We start from the raw sequence: 27,713 nt of genomic DNA on the forward strand, positions 1-27,713 counted from the left end.
TAGGGTTTGAGTTTGCTGGAGGTGTGGAATGCTAGACGATTGTGGACGTTTATTTAAAGGGGCAATCATGTGGGATGTAGTTACAATGCCGCTGGATGGGATCCAAGTGGTCAAAATACCGGCGCTGGAATCCTGACCGGTGGCATAATGCTGGCATCTGAATCCTGACAGAGATCGGGATCCCTGCGTTAAAATACTGACGCCCGGAATCCCAAATGCTCTTTTAGAGGGACGCGCTCGCGTCTTGACGTGCTAGGGGGTTAGGTTTAGGTATTAGATTGGAGTTAGGGTGCAGGGATGGGAAGGGGATGGTTAGGGTTAGGCACCAAGTGGGGAGGGTTAGGTTTAGGCAGCGGGGAAGGAAGTGTTATGTATAGGCACCACCTGGGAGGGTTAGGGTTAGGCACCCACAAGGTAAGGTTAGGGTTAGAGTAGGTGGCAGAGGAGGGATAGGGTACTTTCTTGGGGGCTGTCGGTATTCTGATGGTCGGGATGCCGCTGTTGGGATGCCCATCCATTAGTCTCTCATACAGAATCCAAATTTACAAGTCAAAACCATGCCTTGTAAATGATTGTCCTTTAAAAAAAAGTCAGAGATTGACCAGCATCCCGCACTTCTGGCAAACTCAGACCTTAGTCCCCCATATGCCCCTTAGTGCTGTTACACACTCGCCGGCTTTTGCCGGGCGGGAAAAAGCTGGATGGCTTTTTCCCATGCCGGTATTGTAATTAACAGTGTAAGGGGTAGGGTACTTTCACACGGCACGGCCTCGGCCCGGCTGCCGGCTTGCTGCCGGAAATATCCACTGCAGGGTCCGGCTGCCATGCCAGGGCCGTGCCGTCTTTGTAGGCAGAGAACTGTTTGTGTGAAGGGGAGCTTTCATACATGTTTTTTTTTAGCCGCCGCCGCTGCTGCGCATGCACACAGCATTAAACACGGCTCAAAGCCATTGTGTGTGAAAGACCCTGCCGGATGGCAAAAAGCCGGACAAAGTTTGTCCGGCTTTTTGCCATCCGGTGTAAACCGGGTAGTGTGTAACAGACCTAAGAGTTGAGATGAGCCTATCTAAACTTGAATCTAAATTGCAGTGTAAAACAAAGTTGTTCATTGTTTGTGGGGTGCATGCAAAAAAAATATCTAAAACAATTATATCTAAAAAAACATAAATTAAATGCACGCCTTGCACTGCAACTTGGTTTGTCAAGGTGCAGGTACCTGCCTTTTTTGCTTTGCTCCCAGCTCAGCCCCACTGTGTGATGCTGTCACAGTATGCTGCGTTGTAACTGTTACAGGTTTGCAATCAGCATCTGAAGGATCCTGTTATAGAAAGCTGTAGAGAGTATCCATACATAGATGCAGGGGCGGATTTAGGGGTGAAGTCGACCCTAGGCACAACAGTAATGGATGCCCCCCACTTGCCTAATTTTATTGATTGGTTATAAACACCTCATTTGATGATAACCAGTTTAATAGAATAATAAAAAAGCCACTATGATTTTTTTTATTTTTAATTATGTATACAAATTTACTAAGTGGGACAGCTTACAGGGGCAGTTGGTGCATGTCTTACCCATATACACTCCATTCAAGATGGCATATGGTACAGTACAGTGGAAATATTTTGCAGTTACTGATAATTTTTGGGCTGACATCAAGGGCATAACTACCATAGGTGCAGGGAGAACAGCTGCTATGAGGCCCAGTGCTGACAGGGCCCACCTTCCCTGTCACAGTTACATGTGTTATATTTATTTTTCACCACTGAGTAGTACATAGGGACCCTTACAAACTTTTACCTTGGGTCCAACAATATATCTAGCTATGCCCCTGGATCTATTCATTGTAACATGGTATAAAATGAACTGGAGGGCATTATAATGCTGCAGACAGGTGTCTCTCTAGAATCAATGGGACAGGGGCCCCTACAAAATGTTGCTATGGGTACCACAGAGTTCTGGCTCGGCCCCTGCTGGCAGCCCTACAATGTGACAACATGTGAACTAGGCACTACTATGGTTCAGAAAATTAACTATATTATCGGGCATAACATTAACACCTGATGCGGAGATGTGTCTCTCTAGAAGCATTGGGACAGGGGCTCCTTCAAAATGTTGCTATGGGGCCCACAAAGTTCTGGCTATGCCCCTGGCTGACATTACCAACACAAGCATCCAAGTACCGCCCCCAAATAAGTGCCGCCCCTAGGCACGTGCCTCACATGCCTAATGGGAAATTTGCCACTGCATAGAAGACAGCTTTCAGGATTTATGGTTTATTATCATTATCTGACATTCAGGCACAAAATACCAAGATTTCTATTGTTAAATTACACTCTTTGACAGTATGTCCAGTAAATCAGCCATTACTGTTCTGCACATTAAGAATAAACGCAAATGCAATCTAATAGAATAACTTTAATAATTGATATCATTCAATAACAATCTACAGTAACTATTTATTTTCGTGCAATATATATGGGATAGTTAACGGGGCTATTCAGACTGGATTGCTGGAGGGGGCATGCCAATGGTGTTCTAACACTGTTGATGGGGCGCGGTCCGGACAACTGAGGTGTGTCCGGACTATTGCGGGGGCAGGCTGCAGCGGCTGCGTGACGTCACATGCAGCTGCTGCGGCCTGGGACGCGGTAAGTAGCGGTGCTGCGCTGGCTGGGATCTACTCAGTGGGTGCAAAAGCATCGCTGCTGTACGATGCTTTTGCACACTTGTGGGGGGGGGGGGGGTAGGGGGTAGGGAGGGGAGGGCCAGACAGTCAGGGTGGACTAGCCCTGTGCAGGTTGTCCCCCCCCGCATGTCTGAGAAACTGATCGTAGAGGTGCTGGTGGAGACCAGGACTGACACAGAAGCTTATGAGCCTCCCAGGATGCACTGGGCTCCTCTCCCCTGATACCCCGCCCCCATGCTCAGGCACTTCATTTTTTTTCGGTGCCAGTAGGAACTGGTCACCACTGAACAGGGGCTGCAGCAATTTTTTTACTATTTTTCTTTTCTTTTTCTTGAGCATTCAGCACTTGGCAGTCCATGGGATACCAGTGCTGATGCTCCTACACCCGCACCGTAGACACAACACCACAAGTGGGTCGGTGAATTTGATGGGACCCTCTGCACACTTCCACTTGCTGAGGCACAGGGAACACCCAGGACTACACCGGACACACAGGGACAGGTAAGGCGAGTTGCTCAGTCCTATGCAGCCGGTCCCAGGAGATGGACCGGCAATGCTGACGTGCTCCCAGACCATTTAGTGCCATGCGGACGCACTAGACCACCAGAACTTAATGTATACTGGCGCTGGGGACCCTTATTATGGCTAGGAGTACCAATGGCGGAAGTCAGCAAGGGGAGGTCAGCACTTCCCTGGTGGCCCCTTGCCCAGCCGCCAGTGAACCAGAGCCTGTATTCTATTTGTAACGCTGCTGCCGCTGCACACTGTCAATAGTCGGGTCCTTGACGGAGGGGGGAGGAGGGGATGCTCTCTTCTTACTTATATTCCACCTCCCCACTCCAACGTACCCTGACCGTCCCCAGCGCCAAAATTCAATGGGAGGGAAGCAGAGGCAATCCATGTGAAGTACTGCGCAGCCTCTCTCTCTCCCTCAGCTCTCTCTCATTTCCTCTGTATCCTCTCTTTTTCCCTTGCCCCCCAACTCTCTCTTCCTCAAACCACCTCTCTCTCTCTCTTTTGCACTCACTCGGTACTCTCTCTCTTTCAGCCCTCTCCCCCTTGCCTCCATCTCTCGCTCGTCCCTCTCTCCCTTGCTTTCTCTCTCTTGGCCCTCTCTCTCTCCCTTAGCCTTCTCTTTCATACTCTCTCTCTTGCTTGCCCCTCTCTCTATATCACTCTCTCCCCTTCCTCTCCCTCTCTCTCACTGACCCCTCTTACTCCCTCCCTCTTACTCTCACCCTCCATCTCTCCCTCCTCTTTCTCTCTTCCTCCCTCCATCTTCCCCTTTCCCTACCTCTTGCTCTCCCACTTCATCTCCCTCATCCTTCTGTCCCCCCTCCCTCTCTATCTCCATCTCCCCTTTCTCTCCATCTCCTCTCTCTCTCCTCTCTCTCTGACTCCCCCCTCTCTCTCTCCACCCCCTCTCCATTTCCCCCCTTTTTATCCATTTCCCCTCCCTCTCTCTCTCTCCCTCTCTCTTTGTCCCTCCCGCTCATCATCTTCCTCTCTCTTTCCGTCCCTCACTCTCTCTCCTACTGTCTCCCCATCTCTTTCCTTCTGTCTCCCTGTCCCTTTCTCTCTTTCCCTCCATCTCATTGTCTCTCTCTCTCTGTTCCCCTACACCTCTCTTCCTTCTTCTTTACCTCTCTCTCCCTCCCTCTCTCTACTCTTTCCTGATATAATTCCTCTTCTAGGCCTTTAGTAAATTCTTCCATTGTCTTTCATGAGCTCTCATGTTAAAGTTGCTTGTTTTTTTCTGCCTGTCTCCCCCACTGATATTCCCCTTCATGTCCCAGTGAACCGTTTCAATGCAAGTTACCCCCTTTACTTCCTACTACAGAGACCTCTCATATACTGTGCCTCTCCTCTTCACTTTCTCCCAGTCACCCTCTCCCTGGCACTCTCTCCATCCTCCAGTGCCTCTTCCTGTCATTCACTGCTTCTCTTCACCTTCTCCCCATCACCCTTTTCTTGTCACTCATTGCCTCTCCCTTTCACCAGCTCTCAGTCTCCCTATCAGTCTCTCCACGTCACTCTGTGCTTCATCCCTGCCTCCTGTACCTCTCCATGTCACCAAGAGCTGGGACTAGGCATAGGCAAACTAGGCAAATGCATTATGTGTGTCATTATGTGTATAAGGGCATTAATAATAATAATAATAATAATAATAATAATAATAATAATAATTTTATTTTTAGAATGCTCTTTCTCTAATAGGACTCAAGGCGCTTAATAGATAGAATGAACATAATATAGTACAGAAACAATGAAGTATAGAAAGCTTTTCATAAAATACAGAGAACATGAAGATACTAAAGGGACATTATGGAACTGCTTGAGTAAACAGGAAAGTCTTGAGTCTGTTTTTAAAGGATTCTAGAGTGGGGGCCTCTCGAACTGGGAAATAAATGTTGGCATAATGTGTAAGGCACATTATGTTTATAAGAACATTAATATAATATGTGTCATATGTGTAAGGGGCATTACTGTGTGGTATTACCTGTATGAGTATAAAGGCATTACTAATGTTTGGAATTATGTGTATAAGGTGTGATGTAATGTATAGAAAGGCAATACTGTGTGGTCTAATGTGAATAAAGAGCAATATGGTGTGGTGTAATGTGAATAAGTAGCAATTCAGTGTGATGTAATGTGAATAAGGAGCACTACTGTGTTTAGTAATGTTTATAAGTTAAAGTGGTACTACTGTGTGATGTAATATGAAGAAAGGACACTATTGCATGATATAATGTGAAGAAAGTTGCACCACTACTGTGTGGCATAATTTGAATTGGGGGTACTATTGTGTGGCCATGCCCCTTCCAAAAGATTATGTCCCTTTTTAGTCTGCAAGCTGAATGTGTGCACTGTTCCTATTTAAAATATAAGGGGTAGGAGCACCAAAATGAGGACTACTATTACTGAGGGTTGATGGTGATGGGAAAGGGGTGCTGGGTCAGGGGCAGAACTGGCAGTGGTGCTAGGGGGCACCAGCCAAAATTTTGCCTAGAGCATCATATTGCTGTCACCCACTTCCATGTGACATATTGTGAACTTGGGATGGGGTGGAGAAGGGGATACCAAAGCATAGTTTTGCACCTGGGACCACCACTCACAAGTTCTGCCACTGCACTGGTGTGTTTCTACATCACTAATGGCAGTGCAACCCAAAGCTCCTAATACAGGGCAGCTTTAACCCTTTAATGGTGAACACCGATGCCCGCAAAAAGTTTTTGGTGTGTGCCACCATTACTATAATATAAATATAAAAAAGTTTTAAAAAATATGTGTGTGTGATCAGGGACAGGCTTTGCCATGGTGTTACAATGGGATCTGGTCAGGATACCGGCAGTCAACATACCAAAGCCGGAATCTCAACAATGATCGAATGCCGACACCAGTATCTGAATAGGGACACAAACCCGGCACTGGAATCCCAACCACTGTCACTTAAGCCACGAGGGGTGAAGGGTTAGGTTTAGACTGCAGGAAGGAGGGGGGGGGGGGTTAGGTTTAAGCACCTCCAAGGAAGGTTAGGGTTAGGCTGCAGGGGGGTGAAGGTTAAGGGTAGGCTGTGGTAAGGAAGGCTTAGGGGGCATTAGGGTAAGGTAAGTATACTTATCTTCCCCTGTTGGGATTCTCACCATCGGGATGCTGCATTTGGTATTTTGACCACTGGCATCCCCAGCACTGGCATTTCAAACCCATCCTATTACAGTAACGCTCAGTAGGTGCCATGCCACCATGTTAATAATATAAGTGCTGTGTGAGTGTGAAGTTGTTTTCAGTTGTTAAAAATTAGAAAAAGTTTTTTTATAAAACTTGTTTGTTTTCAGAGCCAAGCAGTGGCATTGTCTTACTATAACACTCAGTGGGTGGCACGGCACCTACAGAGTGTTATAGTAAGACAATAAGCACTGTGGGTCAATATGGATCATGATCAGTCGATGGTATTGAAGGAGCAGCAAACAAGTACTAGAGCTGTGGCCGCTGCCAGTCATGATAGTACTACAACATCTACTAAAGGTGGTCCAAGTTTATTAAAGGGCACCTGAAATTGAAATCTTTCAGACTGTTAAATAAGAGTTCAAGGTATCACCTTAAAAACCGACAAATCAACAGTGTCCAACATAAAGAATACTTAGGCTGAAGACAAACTGTGTGTTCAGAAATACCTGAGGAGAGTCTAGAGGTGTCCATGTTAGCTATGTGTGAGTCAGACATTTTTTACACTGTACTCGTAGAGAAGCCTCCTTCCACCATTTTTGCACCATCTGCAAATGTGGGAATGAGCAGTACAAGTAAACATGGTGATGATTGTAATGATTACGGCATGGCGATTGTCCACATACAACAATCTGAGAACACTGCCCGTGACACCTTACTGATTACCTCAGCATGTGTGGTAAATCCATGCGGTAACTGCCACCATCAGAAGTACCAGTTGCAGCGCCAGCCAGGCCAAGCAACTTTGAGGGACCATGCCCAGGGCGAGCTTCAGCTCTCACCCACACACAAAATTATTAATACTTAAAAAAATAGGTAACCTGAACCTCTCAAGGTTTTGTGCGTGAAAATACAGACAACCAGATCTAAAATAAAATAATTTAATTTAAGTAAAAAACGTCAAAGCTTATTGTTACAGAAAAAAAGATACAAGAATATAGTAGTTAAATAGTCACACAAGTATTCACAATCTCAAGAAATAAAAATAAGGGAAGAAAAAGGATCAACACTAAGATCACCTGAAGAGTCTTAATGATGGATGAGTGAGGCCTCTCTGTACCCTTGACATTATTGAATTCAATCTCTCACTGGATGCCACCTCAAGATAAGGTGCTTAATTTAGACCCAATTGTAGCAGCAAATTTGTTAGCAGATGGGCAAAACCATGTGCAGGGGGGGGGCAGATATAACATGTGCTGAGAGAGTTAGATTTGGGTGGGTCATGTTGTTTTTGTGCAGGGTAAATACTGGCTGCTTTATTTTTACACTGCAATTTAGATTTCAGTTTTAACACACCCCACCCAAATCTAACTCTCTCTGCACATGTTATATCTGCCCCCCCCCCCCCTGCAGTGCACATGGTTTTGCCTATCTGCTTAAAAATGTGCTGCCACGATCAGGTCTGAATTAGGCCAATGACAATTTGCAGCAAGAGTTTTACAAATGAAACTACATGCTGTCACTCTTCCCCTCAGCTCCCCTCCATCTTTGGAGTCATTTCACCCTTTCCAAGCCAGAGTGAATTGAGTCTCAGCTTTTACTGTGATGTCTCTTAGGAATACAAGCAGGGCTGATGGCCTTATCTTTTAATTGTTTGTTTGAAGCTCTGGGCTTGGTTTACAACTGTAGGATGAGACCTGGGTAATCAAACTGGCTCTGGTCAGGAAGAATTTCACACCTGGGTAGCCAGTGGGTCTCTGCTAGGGTTGTGGCTATAATGAAATACCAGCAGTGCAATTAAGTTTCCACCATTTGACATGCAAAGATATTTAACTGGTATAATACATTGGTACATGGATACATCAATCAGAATAATACAAATTTTAATCATGCCCATGTCGATATAACATTGGATGTGTTAGGCGCCGGGGTCCGCTCGTCGGTGCGGCCCGGCGCCTAGCAACCAGGGACGCCGTGCGCGTACAGCCGCCGGCTCCCTGGCAACGCTAGACGCCGGGCGCACGGAGCCGCTCTGACCTTAGCAACGGGGACGCCACGTTCGGCCGCGTTCCCCGTTGCTGGGTCTGTTCTAATTACATTATGGTGTGCTGGCCGTGCAGCATGCAAGCTGCACGGCATTACCTGAGATTACCTTGTCTGGGTCCTGATTGGAGGGTTCCTGAATAAAGGCACTCTCAGGACTTCTTACAGACGCCGGTGATAGCTTCCTGTTTGCCTGTGTCAGCTACAGAGAGTTTCCAGTCCTGCTCAATCCGGTTGTTCCTGTCCTCAGTGATCCTGTACTCGGAAGTTTGTCATCTTTTCCTGGAGTCTGACTGAGCACCTTTAACATCCTGTGGTGTTCGTGAGTCGCGGCGCAGCCGTGTGTTGCGGCTTGTCCGCTTACTGTTTATTATTTAGTTTATTGGTGTTCTGGAGCTTTTGCGGAGGATTCCGCTCCCACAGATCCACTCTGGTATCCAGCGGTGCTGGATAGGAGTAACGGATCAGTGGATCTTTGGTTGTCCTTTTCCCTGGCGGCTAGTCCGCACATACCTTTGGTTTAAGTTAGTTAGCTTGTAACCCCTGGCCTGGTTGCTTAGTCAGAGGTCCCCTTGTTATCACCCTGTCTCGGATTTCCCTTTGTCTCCCATTAAGACCTGCGGGGGCATCGGGGTTGGGCAGACATAATCCGCCCTTCGAACGCGGCTGCCATGGGCTCAAGCAACCATAGTCTCGCAGGGGATTTCTGATAACACGGGCGAGACAACGGAGTTAGGGCGCCAGGGGTTACTAGGCTCTCCTGCTCCCACAACCAGCATATCTTCCCAGTACTCAGACCTCTGCCATAAGATCTCCTCTGGTCTGGAGTACGGGAATCATAACATTATCACCGGCCAGACAAAAGAAAAAATTTAAATTAACAGGAGTTAATTTTTTTTCACTTATTCAGTTGGGAGATTTTGTCGGCCTCATGAATCCCGCCGGTGTTGGGCCAAATCCTGGCCAGCTTCTAGTTAGTCAGATTCAAGAACTTACTCAGATGGTTCAGGATCTGTCCCTCCGGGTGAGGTCACAGGAAGATCTGTTACGGACTTCCCCGAGGGTCATCCCTGAACCAAAAATGCATCTGCCTGACCGTTTTTCTGGGGAAAGAAAACAGTTTTTTAATTTTAAAGAGTCTTGTAAACTTTATTTTCGTTTAAGACCAGTCTCCTCAGGTACGGAGGCTCAGCGGGTTGGAATTATTATTTCTCTGCTTCAGGGGGATCCTCAGACCTGGGCTTTTGGTTTAAAGACAGACGATCCGGCCTTATCGTCTGTAGACGCCTTTTTAAAATCTTTAGGGCTATTGTATGACGACCCTGATAGAGAGGCGTCCGCTGAGAGTCAGTTGCATGCTCTTAGACAGGGTAGGAATCCCGCAGAGAATTATTGTACGGAGTTTCGCCGTTGGTCGAACGACTGTGGATGGAATGACCCAGCCCTACGCAGTCAGTTTCGCCTCGGCTTATCTGAATCTATAAAAGACAGTCTCCTTCAGTATCCCGCTCCTGAGACTCTCGATAAACTCATGGAGCTCTCTATTAAAATAGATCGTCGGCTCAGAGAGCGGAGGGCTGAAAAGGGGGCATCTGTCGGGTCTACTCCTTGTGTTCTTTCCATTCCTGTAGACATGGAGGAGCCTATGCAGATAGGTCTCTCCAAATTGTCTCCTGAAGAAAGAACCAGGAGGCAAAATTCTGGTCTTTGTTTATACTGTGGAGGTAAGGGACATTTTGCCCGTAGTTGTCCGAACAAGTCGGGAAACTTCCTGACCAAGTGAGTTGTGAGGGGGTTCACTTTGGTCTGCAGCTTATCTCCTCAAATAATTCACTGTTGGTTCCTGCTAAAGTTTCCTTTGGCAGCCTCTGTTCCTCGGTCTCTGCTTTTGTGGACAGTGGAGATGCAGGGAACTTTATGGATTTAACATGGGCCAAGGCCTTAGGTATTCCTCAGTTAACCTTGGGTAGGTGTGTCACCATGCATGGTTTAGATGGGAGTCCCTTGTCCAATGGGGTTATTTCTCTATGTACACCTTCTGTTTTACTCTCGGTAGGAGCTCTGCATTCTGAAAAGATTGAGTTTTTCCTTACCCATTGTCCAGCAGTTCCTGTGGTTCTGGGTCACCCTTGGCTGGCCTTTCATAATCCCATCATTGATTGGCAGTCGGGGGAGATCTTACAATGGGGTACCATCTGTAATAAAGAATGTGTTACGCTTCCTATCCGAGTAGCTGCCGTCGTTCCCGCACCCATTCCTGGGGAGTACCAGGATTTTGTTGATGTATTTTCCAAGGGCAATGCGGATATTCTGCCTCCCCATAGGCCTTATGATTGTGCCATTAAGCTAATTCCTGGTGCCACGTTGCCTAAAGGAAGGTTATATGCATTGTCTGGTCCTGAAACTGTGGCCATGAATGAGTATGTGAAAGAAAGCCTTGGGAAAGGATTTATCAGGCCATCCAAATCCCCTTTAAGTGCAGGTTTCTTCTTCGTAGAGAAGAAGGATGGTTCACTCAGACCCTGCATTGACTTTAGAGCTTTGAATAAAATCTCGGTAAAGAATACTTACCCTCTGCCGCTGATCTCTGTCCTCTTTGATCAGCTACGTTCGGCTGTGATTTTTTCTAAGATTGACCTGAGAGGAGCATATAACCTCATCAGAATCAAGTCAGGGGATGAGTGGAAAACGGCATTCAGTACTCAGTCAGGCCACTATGAGTATCTGGTTATGCCATTCGGCCTGTCTAACGCTCCGGCAGTTTTCCAGGATCTCATTAACGATGTGCTCCGTGAATTTCTTGGAAGATTCGTTGTAGTCTACTTAGACGATATTTTGATATATTCTGACTCTGTAGAACAACATGTTACCCAGGTGCGTCAGGTTCTAAAGAAATTACGTGAAAATCACCTATATGCCAAGCTGGAGAAGTGTGAATTTCATGTCACGGAGGTATCCTTTTTAGGGTACATTATTTCCCCTCGGGGATTCTGTATGGAACCAAAGAAGCTCCAAGCCATCCTTAGTTGGGCGCAACCCACCAACTTAAAAGCAATTCAGCGCTTTTTAGGGTTTGCGAACTACTACAGAAGATTTATTCACTCTTTCTCTGACCTAGTTGCTCCCATTGTGGCACTGACTAAGAAGGGAGCAGATCCTACCAATTGGTCACGTGAAGCTGAGTTATCTTTTCAGGCCTTGAAACAAGCCTTTGTCTCAGCCCCTGTCCTTAGACATCCCAACCCAGAATTGCCTTTCATTGTTGAGGTTGATGCCTCGGAGGTTGGAGTAGGGGCTATCCTTTCTCAGAAGGATCCGGATTCCCTTGAATTACATCCTTGTGCCTTTATGTCCAGGAAATTCTCTTCTGCAGAATCCAACTACGATGTTGGTAACCGGGAATTGCTGGCTATTAAATGGGCTTTCGAGGAGTGGAGGCATTGGCTTGAAGGAGCGACTCATACCATTTCAGTTTTGACTGATCACAAAAATCTTCAATATATTGAATCAGCTAAACGACTGAATGCCCGGCAGGCTCGTTGGGCTTTATTTTTTACTCGTTTCAAATTCATTATCACCTTTAGGCCAGGTTCCAAGAATACTAAGGCAGATGCCCTGTCACGTAGTTTTCTTCCAGTTCAAGACAACAGTCCTGTTACTCCCATACTTCCGTCTTCAGTCATTCGGGCAGGCCTCACACAGGATGTATTTACCCAGTTAAAGCTGCTTCAACATCAAGCTCCTGGAAATACTCCTGCTGGTCGCCTTTTTGTCCCTGAGTTTTTGAGAGCAACTGTTTTGACGGAGTTTCATGATAGCAAAGTTGCCGGGCATCCGGGAATCGCTAAGACTTTGGAATTAGTCTCCCGCTCAGTATGGTGGCCTGGTCTTTCCAAAGACATTAAAGAGTTTGTTTTTTCGTGTCAGGTCTGTGCACAGCATAAAGTTCCCCGTTCTTTGCCTATAGGTCAACTTATGCCCTTGAATGTTCCTCTTAGGCCATGGTCGCATATCTCCATGGATTTTGTGGTGGACCTTCCTCTGTCAGCCGGATGCCGAGTCATATGGGTGGTAGTGGACCGTTTTAGCAAAATGGCCCATTTCATTGCTCTTCCCCGATTGCCATCTGCCCAGGGATTGGCAGTCTTGTTCCTCCGCCATGTTTTCAGACTCCATGGCTTACCCACTGATATTGTTTCTGATCGGGGTCCACAATTCATTGCACAATTTTGGAAGTATTTTTTTGCTTCGTTAAAGATGAAATTATCTTTAACGTCCGGCTATCATCCCCAATCCAATGGGCAGACTGAGCGAGTTAACCAATCTCTAAAACAATATTTGCGTTTGTACTCGGCCAAACTCCAAAATGACTGGTCTGAGTTTCTTCCATTGGCGGAGTTTGCTTATAATAATGCCTGTCATTCCTCCACCAATGTGTCTCCATTTTTTGCAGTTTTTGGTTTTCACCCCAGAGCTAATTCATTTTTTCAACATTCCTCTGTCTCCTCTCTGGCCCTGACCTCTCATCTTAAACTTATTTGGAGAAAAGTGCACCTGGCTCTCAGAAAAGCAGCATTCCGGGAAAAGAAATTTTCTGACAGGCTCCGGCGGCCGTGCACTTTTAAAGTAGGAGACAGGGTGTGGTTGTCGACTCGCAACATTAAACTTCGACAAACCTCAGCCAGATTGGGTCCTAGATTTATTGGACCATTTCACATTATCAAAAAAGTCAATCCAGTTGCTTTCCGGTTACGTTTACCAAAAACTTTACGGATCGGAAATACCTTCCATTGCTCATTGCTGAAACCATATGTTTCGTCTAGTAGATTTCCTCGTAAAATATCTCAGGGGAGATCACCAATAAATGTACAGGGTCAGCAGGAGTTCTTGGTGGAGAAGGTTCTCGATTCCAAGTTGTCCCGGGGTCGGCTTTATTTTTTGGTACATTGGAGAGGTTATGGGCCAGAGGAAAGGTCTTGGGTCCTGGATGAGGATCTTCATGCTCCGAGGCTCAAAAGGGCATTTTTTCGAGAATTTCCTCAGAAACCTGGCTTTAGGGGTTCCTTGACCCCTCCTCAAGGGGGGGTACTGTTAGGCGCCGGGGTCCGCTCGTCGGTGCGGCCCGGCGCCTAGCAACCAGGGACGCCGTGCGCGTACAGCCGCCGGCTCCCTGGCAACGCTAGACGCCGGGCGCACGGAGCCGCTCTGACCTTAGCAACGGGGACGCCACGTTCGGCCGCGTTCCCCGTTGCTGGGTCTGTTCTAATTACATTATGGTGTGCTGGCCGTGCAGCATGCAAGCTGCACGGCATTACCTGAGATTACCTTGTCTGGGTCCTGATTGGAGGGTTCCTGAATAAAGGCACTCTCAGGACTTCTTACAGACGCCGGTGATAGCTTCCTGTTTGCCTGTGTCAGCTACAGAGAGTTTCCAGTCCTGCTCAATCCGGTTGTTCCTGTCCTCAGTGATCCTGTACTCGGAAGTTTGTCATCTTTTCCTGGAGTCTGACCGAGCACCTTTAACATCCTGTGGTGTTCGTGAGTCGCGGCGCAGCCGTGTGTTGCGGCTTGTCCGCTTACTGTTTATTATTTAGTTTATTGGTGTTCTGGAGCTTTTGCGGAGGATTCCGCTCCCACAGATCCACTCTGGTATCCAGCGGTGCTGGATAGGAGTAACGGATCAGTGGATCTTTGGTTGTCCTTTTCCCTGGCGGCTAGTCCGCACATACCTTTGGTTTAAGTTAGTTAGCTTGTAACCCCTGGCCTGGTTGCTTAGTCAGAGGTCCCCTTGTTATCACCCTGTCTCGGATTTCCCTTTGTCTCCCATTAAGACCTGCGGGGGCATCGGGGTTGGGCAGACATAATCCGCCCTTCGAACGCGGCTGCCATGGGCTCAAGCAACCATAGTCTCGCAGGGGATTTCTGATAACACGGGCGAGACAACGGAGTTAGGGCGCCAGGGGTTACTAGGCTCTCCTGCTCCCACAACCAGCATATCTTCCCAGTACTCAGACCTCTGCCATAAGATCTCCTCTGGTCTGGAGTACGGGAATCATAACAGGATGTTCCTTACAAATGATGACATAATAGAAATTGAGGAAGCTAGTATGGAAGTGCAACAGAATGAGGGGGTGTTTGTGTTTTGTCTGATGCTAAAGTGGATATTGATGATAAGGATTTTGATGCTGTTGTTTGTGTACGTCAGCCACCAGTGGCAGTAGTTCTTGCCCATGATAAAAAAAAAGCCATCGTGATGCCTCGGCTTTAAACCAAAAAAAGACACGTTTTGGGTGTTGGATTATTTTTACCCAAATCCTTACAATGTTTGTGAAGTCATCTGCTCCATTTGTGGGGTCAAAGTAGAAGTAGAGACATAAAGCATCTAGGCACCTCCTCTATGTTTTGTCATTTGCGGTGAGTTCATGAAATTTATTTTACAAAATTATAATAATTTATATTGAGTCCTGTTGGAGAACGAGCACTTTATAAGTATTAATATTATTATTATTATTATTATTAATAATAATAATTAACATCCTCATCATCAACTGCCTCATTAGTGATCGGAGGTAGTCCTTCCCAAAATAATAGTTTTGTGAGGTCCCAAACAAACCAAGCACTTCAGCTACAAAAGTGTCAGTCTCTGTCACTGAAGTGCTTGGTTTGTTAAACCGTGCATGTCTTTTTTATATACAACATAAGGGTGGGTAGTAAGGTCCAATAATAATTCCATCTTGCACCACTTTTCTTTTCATAATGGGCTTTCTTTTGGGGTGGACATTGAGAACAGTGTTTTTTGCATAGACATTTTTATTGGTCATAGCTCTAATACATTACTAATTTGCAATACATTTTTAAACAGATACATGCTACGGTATGTGTTTATGCCGCTGCTCTGTTGCTTAGGTTAGCAAAGTTGTCCAATTTTGGTAAAGAATATTGTGAGCTGTGAGGTGGTTAAAATTGACTGGAAATGAGCAGAAATTCAAGTTATTGAAGTTATTATTACTGTAGAAACAGGCTAAAATTACATAATTTTAGATGTTCTTATCATTTAATAAATACATCTCCAATACCAAATCCAAAACATGTGAGGGTGGTTTTACAAAATTAGAACCAAAACATGAAATGATTGCAGATACAAAACCAAAACATGGGGGTCGGCACATATCTCTAATATTCAATACCTTGTACATTTGCACAACAGCATCCAGGGATAATTCTGCTAATCAATAAGCATAATGTAAAGCTGGTGGTTAAAAAGGCAATTCCTGGTTCTGTAGCGCCACTTGTCTTTTTGCAGTAAGTTATGATATACACATAGTATTTTTTTTGTTAATCTTAGAAATTGTACTTATATGGTATGATAAAAAATACTTTAGTTATTGGGTTAACATCCTTAAGATTTTGATTTCTAAGCTGTTGCTGTGCAATGGTAATGCTGTACACTTGGGGGGTATCTGTAAAAGGAATTAATCAATTTCTACTTGACAGTAAATGACTGTGTCCTAGGTCTGCATGTTTTCTCTAACAGTGGGATATGCCCTATAGCTATCAGTGCTGACATTCCTTACTGGCCCCTCTAAGACCGACAGGGTCAGACATAATAAAATGTTTTAATTTCTTTTATTTTTCATTGAATTCTGCATAGAATATTTATTCATTAAAGCCAGATTGCATTCTGATACTGCTGCTTCGGGTTGTCTTATTGTAATCACACTCCCAATGATAGCCCTTCATAGATGGCACCACGACGAGAAAGATTTGTAGGGCATTTACTCCCATGCTCCTTTTATTTTCATATGTAAGGGCAAAACACTGTAGAAAACCTGACAGTTTTAATCGGTGTTGCATATATTCCACTTAGCAATGTACTGTATGTAGCACCTTAGTGGCTGGTGTATATAATAAGCCATGTAGACAGTCATACACTAAGGGCACTGTCCAATGAACTGATGGACTTTCAATGTGGAAATATTGTTGGCACTCGAAGCGGAGGTGCGAGTAATAGCAGACAGGTCGCACTAGTGAGTTGTTCGAGAGTGGCATTTGTTAAAGTGTACACAGAGTGGACCAGCAGGAAGAAAAAACTGGATCCGAGCACATGGCCTGAGGGTATAAATGGCTATTGGATGCACAAGAAGAAAGAAGAGTGGGCAGACATACCAACAGTTAATTTAATCCATCCCTAGAAGAATTCAACCCAGTGGTCATAAGAATTTAGCCACTCAGTGTAATTCAGATTTCATCATGAAGTAGCAAATGATCTACAGGAGACTAGAGCTGCCAAGTAAACTGACCTGTACCTGATAACTAGAGATGAGCGGGTTCGGTTCCTCGGAATCCGAACCCGCCCGAACTTCAGCTTTTTTTACACGGATCCGAGCGACTCGGATCTTCCCGCCTTGCTCGGTTAACCCGAGCGCGCCCGAACGTCATCATGACGCTGTCGGATTCTCGCGAGGCTCGGATTCTATCGCGAGACTCGGATTCTATATAAGGAGCCGCGCGTCGCCGCCATTTTCACACGTGCATTGAGATTGATAGGGAGAGGACGTGGCTGGCGTCCTCTCCATTTAGATTAGAAGAGAGAGAGTGAGATTGAGACAGAGACACTTGATTTACTGGAGCTTAGGAGTACTAGAGAGTGCAGAGTTTACTAGTGACTGACCACTGACCAGTGACCACCAGTGCAGTTTTATTTAATATAATCCGTTCTCTGCCTGAAAAAAACGATACACAGTGACTCAGTCACATACCATATCTGTGCTCAGCCCAGTGTGCTGCATCATCTATGTATAATATCTGACTGTGCTCACACAGCTTAATTGTGGGGGAGACTGGGGAGCAGTTATAGGTTATAGCAGGAGCCAGGAGTACATACATATTATTAAAATTAAACAGTGCACACTTTTGCTGCAGGAGTGCCACTGCCAGTGTGACTGACCAGTGACCTGACCACACTGACCACCAGTATAGTATACTATATTGTGATTGCCTGAAAAAGTTAAACACTCGTCGTGTGACTTGTGTGGTGTTTTTTTATTCTATAAAAAACTCATTCTGCTGACAGACAGTGTCCAGCAGGTCCGTCATTATATAATATATACCTGTCCGGCTGCAGTAGTGATATATATATATTTTTTATATCATTATTTATCATCCAGTCGCAGCAGACACAGGCCCTCATTCCGAGCTGTTCGCTCGTTCTTTTTCATCGCATCGCAGTGAAAATCCGCTTAGTACGCATGCGCAAAGTTCGCACTGCGACTGCGCCAAGTAACTTTACTATGAAGAAAGTATTTTTACTCACGGCTTTTTCTTCGCTCTGGCGATCGTAATGTGATTGACAGGAAATGGGTGTTACTGGGCGGAAACACGGCGTTTCAGGGGCGTGTGGCTGAAAACGCTACCGTTTCCGGAAAAAACGCAGGAGTGGCCGGAGAAACGGTGGGAGTGCCTGGGCGAACGCTGGGTGTGTTTGTGACGTCAACCAGGAACGACAAGCACTGAACTGATCGCACAGGCAGAGTAAGTCTGGAGCTACTCTGAAACTGCTAAGTAGTTAGTAATCGCAATATTGCGAATACATCGGTCGCAATTTTAAGAAGCTAAGATTCACTCCCAGTAGGCGGCGGCTTAGCGTGTGTAACTCTGCTAAATTCGCCTTGCGACCGATCAACTCGGAATGAGGGCCACAGTACGGTAGTTCACGGCTGTAGCTACCTCTGTGTCGGCACTCGGCAGTCCATCCATAATTGTATACCACCTACCCGTGGTTTTTTCTTTCTTTCTTCTTTATACATACTACATCTCATTATCATCCAGTCTATATTAGCAGCAGACACAGTACAGTACGGTAGTCCACGGCTGTAGCTACCTCTGTGTCGGCACTCGGCAGTCCATCCATAATTGTATACCACCTACCCGTGGTCTTTTTTTTCTTCTTTATACATACTACATCTCATTATCATCCAGTCTATATTAGCAGCAGACACAGTACAGTACGGTAGTCCACGGCTGTAGCTACCTCTGTGTCGGCACTCGGCAGTCCATCCATAATTGTATACCACCTACCCGTGGTTTTTTCTTTCTTTCTTCTTTATACATACTACATCTCATTATCATCCAGTCTATATTAGCAGCAGACACAGTACAGTACGGTAGTTCACGGCTGTAGCTACCTCTGTGTCGGCACTCGGCAGTCCATCCATAATTGTATACCACCTACCCGTGGTTTTTTCTTTCTTTCTTCTTTATACATACTACATCTCATTATCATCCAGTCTATATTAGCAGCAGACACAGTACAGTACGGTAGTCCACGGCTGTAGCTACCTCTGTGTCGGCACTCGGCAGTCCATCCATAATTGTATACCACCTACCCGTGGTTTTTTCTTTCTTTCTTCTTTATACATACTACATCTCATTATCATCCAGTCTATATTAGCAGCAGACACAGTACAGTACGGTAGTTCACGGCTGTAGCTACCTCTGTGTCGGCACTCGGCAGTCCATCCATAATTGTATACCACCTACCCGTGGTTTTTTCTTTCTTTCTTCTTTATACATACTACATCTCATTATCATCCAGTCTATATTAGCAGCAGACACAGTACAGTACGGTAGTCCACGGCTGTAGCTACCTCTGTGTCGGCACTCGGCAGTCCATCCATAATTGTATACCACCTACCCGTGGTCTTTTTTTTCTTCTTTATACATACTACATCTCATTATCATCCAGTCTATATTAGCAGCAGACACAGTACAGTACGGTAGTCCACGGCTGTAGCTACCTCTGTGTCGGCACTCGGCAGTCCATCCATAATTGTATACCACCTACCCGTGGTTTTTCTTTCTTTCTTCTTTATACATACTACATCTCATTATCATCCAGTCTATATTAGCAGCAGACACAGTACAGTACGGTAGTCCACGGCTGTAGCTACCTCTGTGTCGGCACTCGGCAGTCCGTCCATAATTGTATACCACCTACCCGTGGTTTTTTTTCTCTTCTTTATACATACTACATCTCATTATCATCCAGTCTATATTAGCAGCAGACACAGTACAGTACGGTAGTCCACGGCTGTAGCTACCTCTGTGTCGGCACTCGGCAGTCCATCCATAATTGTATACCACCTACCCATGGTTTTTTTTTTCTTCTTTATACATACTACATCTCATTATCATCCAGTCTATATTAGCAGCAGACACAGTACAGTACGGTAGTCCACGGCTGTAGCTACCTCTGTGTCGGCACTCGGCAGTCCATCCATAATTGTATACCACCTACCCGTGGTTTTTTTTTCTTTCTTCTTTATACATACTACATCTCATTATCATCCAGTCTATATTAGCAGCAGACACAGTACAGTACGGTAGTCCACGGCTGTAGCTACCTCTGTGTCGGCACTCGGCAGTCCGTCCATAATTGTATACCACCTACCCGTGGTTTTTTTTTCTTCTTTATACATACTACATCTCATTATCATCCAGTCTATATTAGCAGCAGACACAGTACAGTACGGTAGTCCATGGCTGTAGCTACCTCTGTGTCGGCACTCGGCAGTCCATCCATAATTGTATACCACCTACCCGTGGTTTTTTCTTTCTTTCTTCTTTATACATACTACATCTCATTATCATCCAGTCTATATTAGCAGCAGACACAGTACAGTACAATAGTCCACGGCTGTAGCTACCTCTGTGTCGGCACTCGGCAGTCCATCCATAATTGTATACCACCTACCCGTGGTTTTTTTTTTCTTCTTTATACATACTACATCTCATTATCATCCAGTCTATATTAGCAGCAGACACAGTACAGTACGGTAGTCCACGGCTGTAGCTACCTCTGTGTCAGCACTCGGCAGTCCATCCATAATTGTATACCACCTACCCGTGGTTTTTTTTCTTCTTCTTTATACATACTACATCTCATTATCATCCAGTCTATATTAGCAGCAGACACAGTACAGTACGGTAGTCCACGGCTGTAGCTACCTCTGTGTCGGCACTCGGCAGTCCATCCATAATTGTATACCACCTACCCGTGGTTTTTTTTCTTTCTTCTTTATACATACTACATCTCATTATCATCCAGTCTATATTAGCAGCAGACACAGTACAGTACGGTAGTCCACGGCTGTAGCTACCTCTGTGTCGGCACTCGGCAGTCCGTCCATAATTGTATACCACCTACCCGTGGTTTTTTTTCTCTTCTTTATACATACTACATCTCATTATCATCCAGTCTATATTAGCAGCAGACACAGTACAGTACGGTAGTCCACGGCTGTAGCTACCTCTGTGTCGGCACTCAGCAGTCCATCCATAATTGTATACCACCTACCCGTGGTTTTTTTTTTCTTCTTTATACATACTACATCTCATTATCATCCAGTCTATATTAGCAGCAGACACAGTACAGTACGGTAGTCCACGGCTGTAGCTACCTCTGTGTCGGCACTCGGCAGTCCATCCATAATTGTATACCACCTACCCGTGGTTTTTTTCTTCTTCTTTATACATACTACATCTCATTATCATCCAGTCTATATTAGCAGCAGACACAGTACAGTACGGTAGTCCACGGCTGTAGCTACCTCTGTGTCGGCACTCGGCAGTCCATCCATAATTGTATACCACCTACCCGTGGTTTTTTTTTTCTTCTTTATACATACTACATCTCATTATCATCCAGTCTATATTAGCAGCAGACACAGTACAGTACGGTAGTCCACGGCTGTAGCTACCTCTGTGTCGGCACTCGGCAGTCCATCCATAATTGTATACCACCTACCCGTGGTTTTTTTTTCTTTCTTCTTTATACATACTACATCTCATTATCATCCAGTCTATATTAGCAGCAGACACAGTACAGTACGGTAGTCCACGGCTGTAGCTACCTCTGTGTCGGCACTCGGCAGTCCGTCCATAATTGTATACCACCTACCCGTGGTTTTTTTTCTCTTCTTTATACATACTACATCTCATTATCATCCAGTCTATATTAGCAGCAGACACAGTACAGTACGGTAGTCCACGGCTGTAGCTACCTCTGTGTCGGCACTCAGCAGTCCATCCATAATTGTATACCACCTACCCGTGGTTTTTTTTTCTTTCTTCTTTATACATACTACATCTCATTATCATCCAGTCTATATTAGCAGCAGACACAGTACAGTACGGTAGTCCACGGCTGTAGCTACCTCTGTGTCGGCACTCGGCAGTCCGTCCATAATTGTATACCACCTACCCGTGGTTTTTTTTTCTTTCTTCTTTATACATACATACTACATCTCTTTATCAACCAGTCTATAATAGCAGCAGACACAGTACGGTAGTCCACGGCTGTAGCTACCTCTGTGTCGGCACTCGGCAGTCCGTCCATAATTGTATACCACCTACCCGTGGTTTTTTTTCTTTCTTCTTTATACATACATACTACATCTCTTTATCAACCAGTCTATATTAGCAGCAGACACAGTACAGTACGGTAGTCCACGGCTGTAGCTACCTCTGTGTCGGCACTCGGCAGTCCATCCATAATTGTATACTAGTATCCATCCATCTCCATTGTTTACCTGAGGTGCCTTTTAGTTGTGCCTATTAAAATATGGAGAACAAAAATGTTGAGGTTCCAAAATTAATGAAAGATCAAGATCCACTTCCACCTCGTGCTGAAGCTGCTGCCACTAGTCATGGCCGAGACGATGAAATGCCAGCAACGTCGTCTGCCAAGGCCGATGCCCAATGTCATAGTACAGAGCATGTCAAATCCAAAACACCAAATATCAGTAAAAAAAGGACTCCAAAACCTAAAATAAAATTGTCGGAGGAGAAGCGTAAACTTGCCAATATGCCATTTACCACACGGAGTGGCAAGGAACGGCTGAGGCCCTGGCCTATGTTCATGGCTAGTGGTTCAGCTTCACATGAGGATGGAAGCACTCAGCCTCTCGCTAGAAAAATGAAAAGACTCAAGCTGGAAAAAGCACAGCAAAGAACTGTGCATTCTTCGAAATCCCAAATCCACAAGGAGAGTCCAATTGTGTCGGTTGCGATGCCTGACCTTCCCAACACTGGACGTGAAGAGCATGCGCCTTCCACCATTTGCACGCCCCCTGCAAGTGCTGGAAGGAGCACCCGCAGTCCAGTTCCTGATAGTCAGATTGAAGATGTCAGTGTTGAAGTACACCAGGATGAGGAGGATATGGGTGTTGCTGGCGCTGGGGAGGAAATTGACCAGGAGGATTCTGATGGTGAGGTGGTTTGTTTAAGTCAGGCACCCGGGGAGACACCTGTTGTCCGTGGGAGGAATATGGCCGTTGACATGCCTGGTGAAAATACCAAAAAAATCAGCTCTTCGGTGTGGAAGTATTTCACCAGAAATGCGGACAACATTTGTCAAGCCGTGTGTTCCCTTTGTCAAGCTGTAATAAGTAGGGGTAAGGACGTTAACCACCTCGGAACATCCTCCCTTATACGTCACCTGCAGCGCATTCATAATAAGTCAGTGACAAGTTCAAAAACTTTGGCCGACAGCGGAAGCAGTCCACTGACCAGTAAATCCCTTCCTCTTGTAACCAAGCTCACGCAAACCACCCCACCAACTCCCTCAGTGTCAATTTCCTCCTTCCCCAGGAATGCCAATAGTCCTGCAGGCCATGTCACTGGCAAGTCTGACGAGTCCTCTCCTGCCTGGGATTCCTCCGATGCATCCTTGCGTGTAACGCCTACTGCTGCTGGCGCTGCTGTTGTTGCCGCTGGGAGTCGATGGTCATCCCAGAGGGGAAGTCGTAAGCCCACTTGTACTACTTCCAGTAAGCAATTGACTGTTCAACAGTCCTTTGCGAGGAAGATGAAATATCACAGCAGTCATCCTACTGCAAAGCGGATAACTGAGTCCTTGACAACTATGTTGGTGTTAGACGTGCGTCCGGTATCCGCCGTTAGTTCACAGGGAACTAGACAATTTATTGAGGCAGTGTGCCCCCGTTACCAAATACCATCTAGGTGCCACTTCTCTAGGCAGGCGATACCGAGAATGTACACGGACGTCAGAAAAAGACTCACCAGTGTCCTAAAAAATGCAGTTGTACCCAATGTCCACTTAACCACGGACATGTGGACAAGTGGAGCAGGGCAGGGTCAGGACTATATGACTGTGACAGCCCACTGGGTAGATGTATGGACTCCCGCCGCAAGAACAGCAGCGGCGGCACCAGTAGCAGCATCTCGCAAACGCCAACTCTTTCCTAGGCAGGCTACGCTTTGTATCACCGGTTTCCAGAATACGCACACAGCTGAAAACCTCTTACGGCAACTGAGGAAGATCATCGCGGAATGGCTTACCCCAATTGGACTCTCCTGTGGATTTGTGGCATCGGACAACGCCAGCAATATTGTGTGTGCATTAAATATGGGCAAATTCCAGCACGTCCCATGTTTTGCACATACCTTGAATTTGGTGGTGCAGAATTTTTTAAAAATCGACAGGGGCGTGCAAGAGATGCTGTCGGTGGCCAGAAGAATTGCGGGACACTTTCGGCGTACAGGCACCACGTACAGAAGACTGGAGCACCACCAAAAACTACTGAACCTGCCCTGCCATCATCTGAAGCAAGAAGTGGTAACGAGGTGGAATTCAACCCTCTATATGCTTCAGAGGTTGGAGGAGCAGCAAAAGGCCATTCAAGCCTATACAATTGAGCACGATATAGGAGGTGGAATGCACCTGTCTCAAGCGCAGTGGAGAATGATTTCAACGTTGTGCAAGGTTCTGATACCCTTTGAACTTGCCACACGTGAAGTCAGTTCAGACACTGCCAGCCTGAGTCAGGTCATTCCCCTCATCAGGCTTTTGCAGAAGAAGCTGGAGACATTGAAGGAGGAGCTAACACGGAGCGATTCCGCTAGGCATGTGGGACTTGTGGATGGAGCCCTTAATTCGCTTAACAAGGATTCACGGGTGGTCAATCTGTTGAAATCAGAGCACTACATTTTGGCCACCATGCTCGATCCTAGATTTAAAGCCTACCTTGGATCTCTCTTTCCAGCAGACACAAGTCTGCTGGGGTTGAAAGACCTGCTGGTGAGAAAATTGTCAAGTCAAGCGGAACGCGACCTGTCAACATCTCCTCCTTCACATTCTCCCGCAACTGGGGGTGCGAGGAAAAGGCTCAGAATTCCGAGCCCACCCGCTGGCGGTGATGCAGGGCAGTCTGGAGCGACTGCTGATGCTGACATCTGGTCCGGACTGAAGGACCTGACAACGATTACGGACATGTCGTCTACTGTCACTGCATATGATTCTCTCAACATTGAAAGAATGGTGGAGGATTATATGAGTGACCGCATCCAAGTAGGCACGTCACACAGTCCGTACTTATACTGGCAGGAAAAAGAGGCAATTTGGAGGCCCTTGCACAAACTGGCTTTATTCTACCTAAGTTGCCCTCCCACAAGTGTGTACTCCGAAAGAGTGTTTAGTGCCGCCGCTCACCTTGTCAGCAATCGGCGTACGAGGTTACATCCAGAAAATGTGGAGAAGATGATGTTCATTAAAATGAATTATAATCAATTCCTCCGCGGAGACATTGACCAGCAGCAATTGCCTCCACAAAGTACACAGGGAGCTGAGATGGTGGATTCCAGTGGGGACGAATTGATAATCTGTGAGGAGGGGGATGTACACGGTGATATATCGGAGGATGATGATGAGGTGGACATCTTGCCTCTGTAGAGCCAGTTTGTGCAAGGAGAGATTAATTGCTTCTTTTTTGGGGGGGGTCCAAACCAACCCGTCATATCAGTCACAGTCGTGTGGCAGACTCTGTCACTGAAATGATGGGTTGGTTAAAGTGTGCATGTCCTGTTTTGTTTATACAACATAAGGGTGGGTGGGAGGGCCCAAGGACAATTCCATCTTGCACCTCTTTTTTCTTTTATTTTTCTTTGCGTCATGTGCTGTTTGGGGAGGGTTTTTTGGAAGGGCCATCCTGCGTGACACTGCAGTGCCACTCCTAGATGGGCCCGGTGTTTGTGTCGGCCACTAGGGTCGCTTATCTTACTCACACAGTCAGCTACCTCATTGCGCCTCTTTTTTTCTTTGCGTCATGTGCTGTTTGGGGAGGGTTTTTTGGAAGGGACATCCTGCGTGACACTGCAGTGCCACTCCTAGATGGGCCCGGTGTTTGTGTCGGCCACTAGGGTCGCTTATCTTACTCACACAGTCAGCTACCTCATTGCGCCTCTTTTTTTCTTTGCGTCATGTGCTGTTTGGGGAGGGTTTTTTGGAAGGGACATCCTGCGTGACACTGCAGTGCCACTCCTAGATGGGCCCGGTGTTTGTGTCGGCCACTAGGGTCGCTTATCTTACTCACACAGCTACCTCATTGCGCCTCTTTTTTTCTTTGCGTCATGTGCTGTTTGGGGAGGGTTTTTTGGAAGGGACATCCTGCGTGACACTGCAGTGCCACTCCTAGATGGGCCCGGTGTTTGTGTCGGCCACTAGGGTCGCTTATCTTACTCACACAGCGACCTCGGTGCAAATTTTAGGACTAAAAATAATATTGTGAGGTGTGAGGTATTCAGAATAGACTGAAAATGAGTGGAAATTATGGTTTTTGAGGTTAATAATACTTTGGGATCAAAATGACCCCCAAATTCTATGATTTAAGCTGTTTTTTAGGGTTTTTTGAAAAAAACACCCGAATCCAAAACACACCCGAATCCGACAAAAAAAATTCGGTGAGGTTTTGCCAAAACGCGGTCGAACCCAAAACACGGCCGCGGAACCGAACCCAAAACCAAAACACAAAACCCGAAAAATTTCCGGCGCTCATCTCTACTGATAACAAGGCACAGTAACACCCAGAAAATGGTGTCCACACCCCTGCTCAGTACCAGGACTCAAATTTCTAATGGCCTATCTAAATGATAGATCATCATAGCTTACAGTACTACTTTCTGATTATCCATTATGGTTTCGTATTGCAAAAATGCTGTTAATTAAATTCCTCAGGTGATATAATTTTTCTTATCCTCTCAGCTAAGATTTTACCAGTCACCTCCTAGTTATATTTCTGCAGCAGGTTACATTAGTTTCCACAGGGAAACATCGGGGTGTAGAGTGGATCTGGATCCAGAGGCACTAACAGGCAAAGCTTTAGCTGTCCCAGAATGCATAGGGGCCTCCTCTATAACCCCACCTCCAGGCACTGAGAGCTCAGTTTTGAGTTAGTGGCTGCAGCAGCAGATCACTGAACAGGGGGGCTGCACTGTGCAGCCCTGAAAGCTTTTCATCTGGCAGAAATTGTCTTTGCTATTTGAGCTGGCAGCACTGCATGTCAGTGTGACATTCAGTGCTGAAGCTCCATCACCTCCCAAGTGGCGCTGCACACTCCCATTGACCTGGTTCGTGAATACCTGCGTCGGAGGTGTCACGACCTAGGCACAGTCGCAGACTGCTCTCCTGGATCGCATGGCTGCTATGGGGAGGAGGTAAGAGGGTCTCCTAGGTGGGACCCGCTATTAAACCGTTATCCGTCCACGGTCTGGGGAGGACTGCAGCGCTGGCTTGGACACTGTCACTGGACAGAGACCCCACTAGACCACCAGGGCATCGGAGCACAGGTGTATTGACACCAGTCTAATGGGGCTCCATAGTACTTTGGGTGGAAGACCAGCACAGGGGAGGCAGCGCTTGACCTGTAGCCCCTCCCCCGGCCCAGGCCGCCATCTCCTGCAGATTTCCCACCCTGGAGCTGCCTCATTCTCCCTCACTCCCTCACAGACACTCTGGATGCCATTTTAACAGCATAGCAGCAGCAGGTCTCCGGGATTGCTGGTCAAGGACTCCCATGTAAAGCCGCTTGTGTACAGTGCTGTGTCTTTACATTCACTTGAGTATACTACATGTCTTAGAGACAGCGTTAGTTGAGAAAAGGTGTACATTGCAGAGTATATTGTATGAGTATTCTGCTATATCCTCCGGTCTGAGACCGCGCTGTGATATATATATATATATATATATATATATACAGTATAAATCCAGTGCAGCATTACTGTGATATAATTTCTGCATTGCTTGTGACTGTGGGGGTAATTCCAAGTTGATCGCAGAAGGATTTTTTTTAGCAGTTGGACAAAACCATGTGCACTGCAGGGGAGGCAGATATAAAATGTGCAGAAAGCATTAGATTTGGGTGGGTTATTTTGTTTCTGTGCAGGGTAAATACTGGCTGCTTTATTTTTACACTGCAAATTAGATTGCAGATTGAACACACCACACCCAAATCTAACTCTCTCT

This window comes from Pseudophryne corroboree, chromosome 4, assembly GCF_028390025.1.
Source record: "Pseudophryne corroboree isolate aPseCor3 chromosome 4, aPseCor3.hap2, whole genome shotgun sequence".
NCBI classification, from domain to species: domain Eukaryota; kingdom Metazoa; phylum Chordata; class Amphibia; order Anura; family Myobatrachidae; genus Pseudophryne; species Pseudophryne corroboree.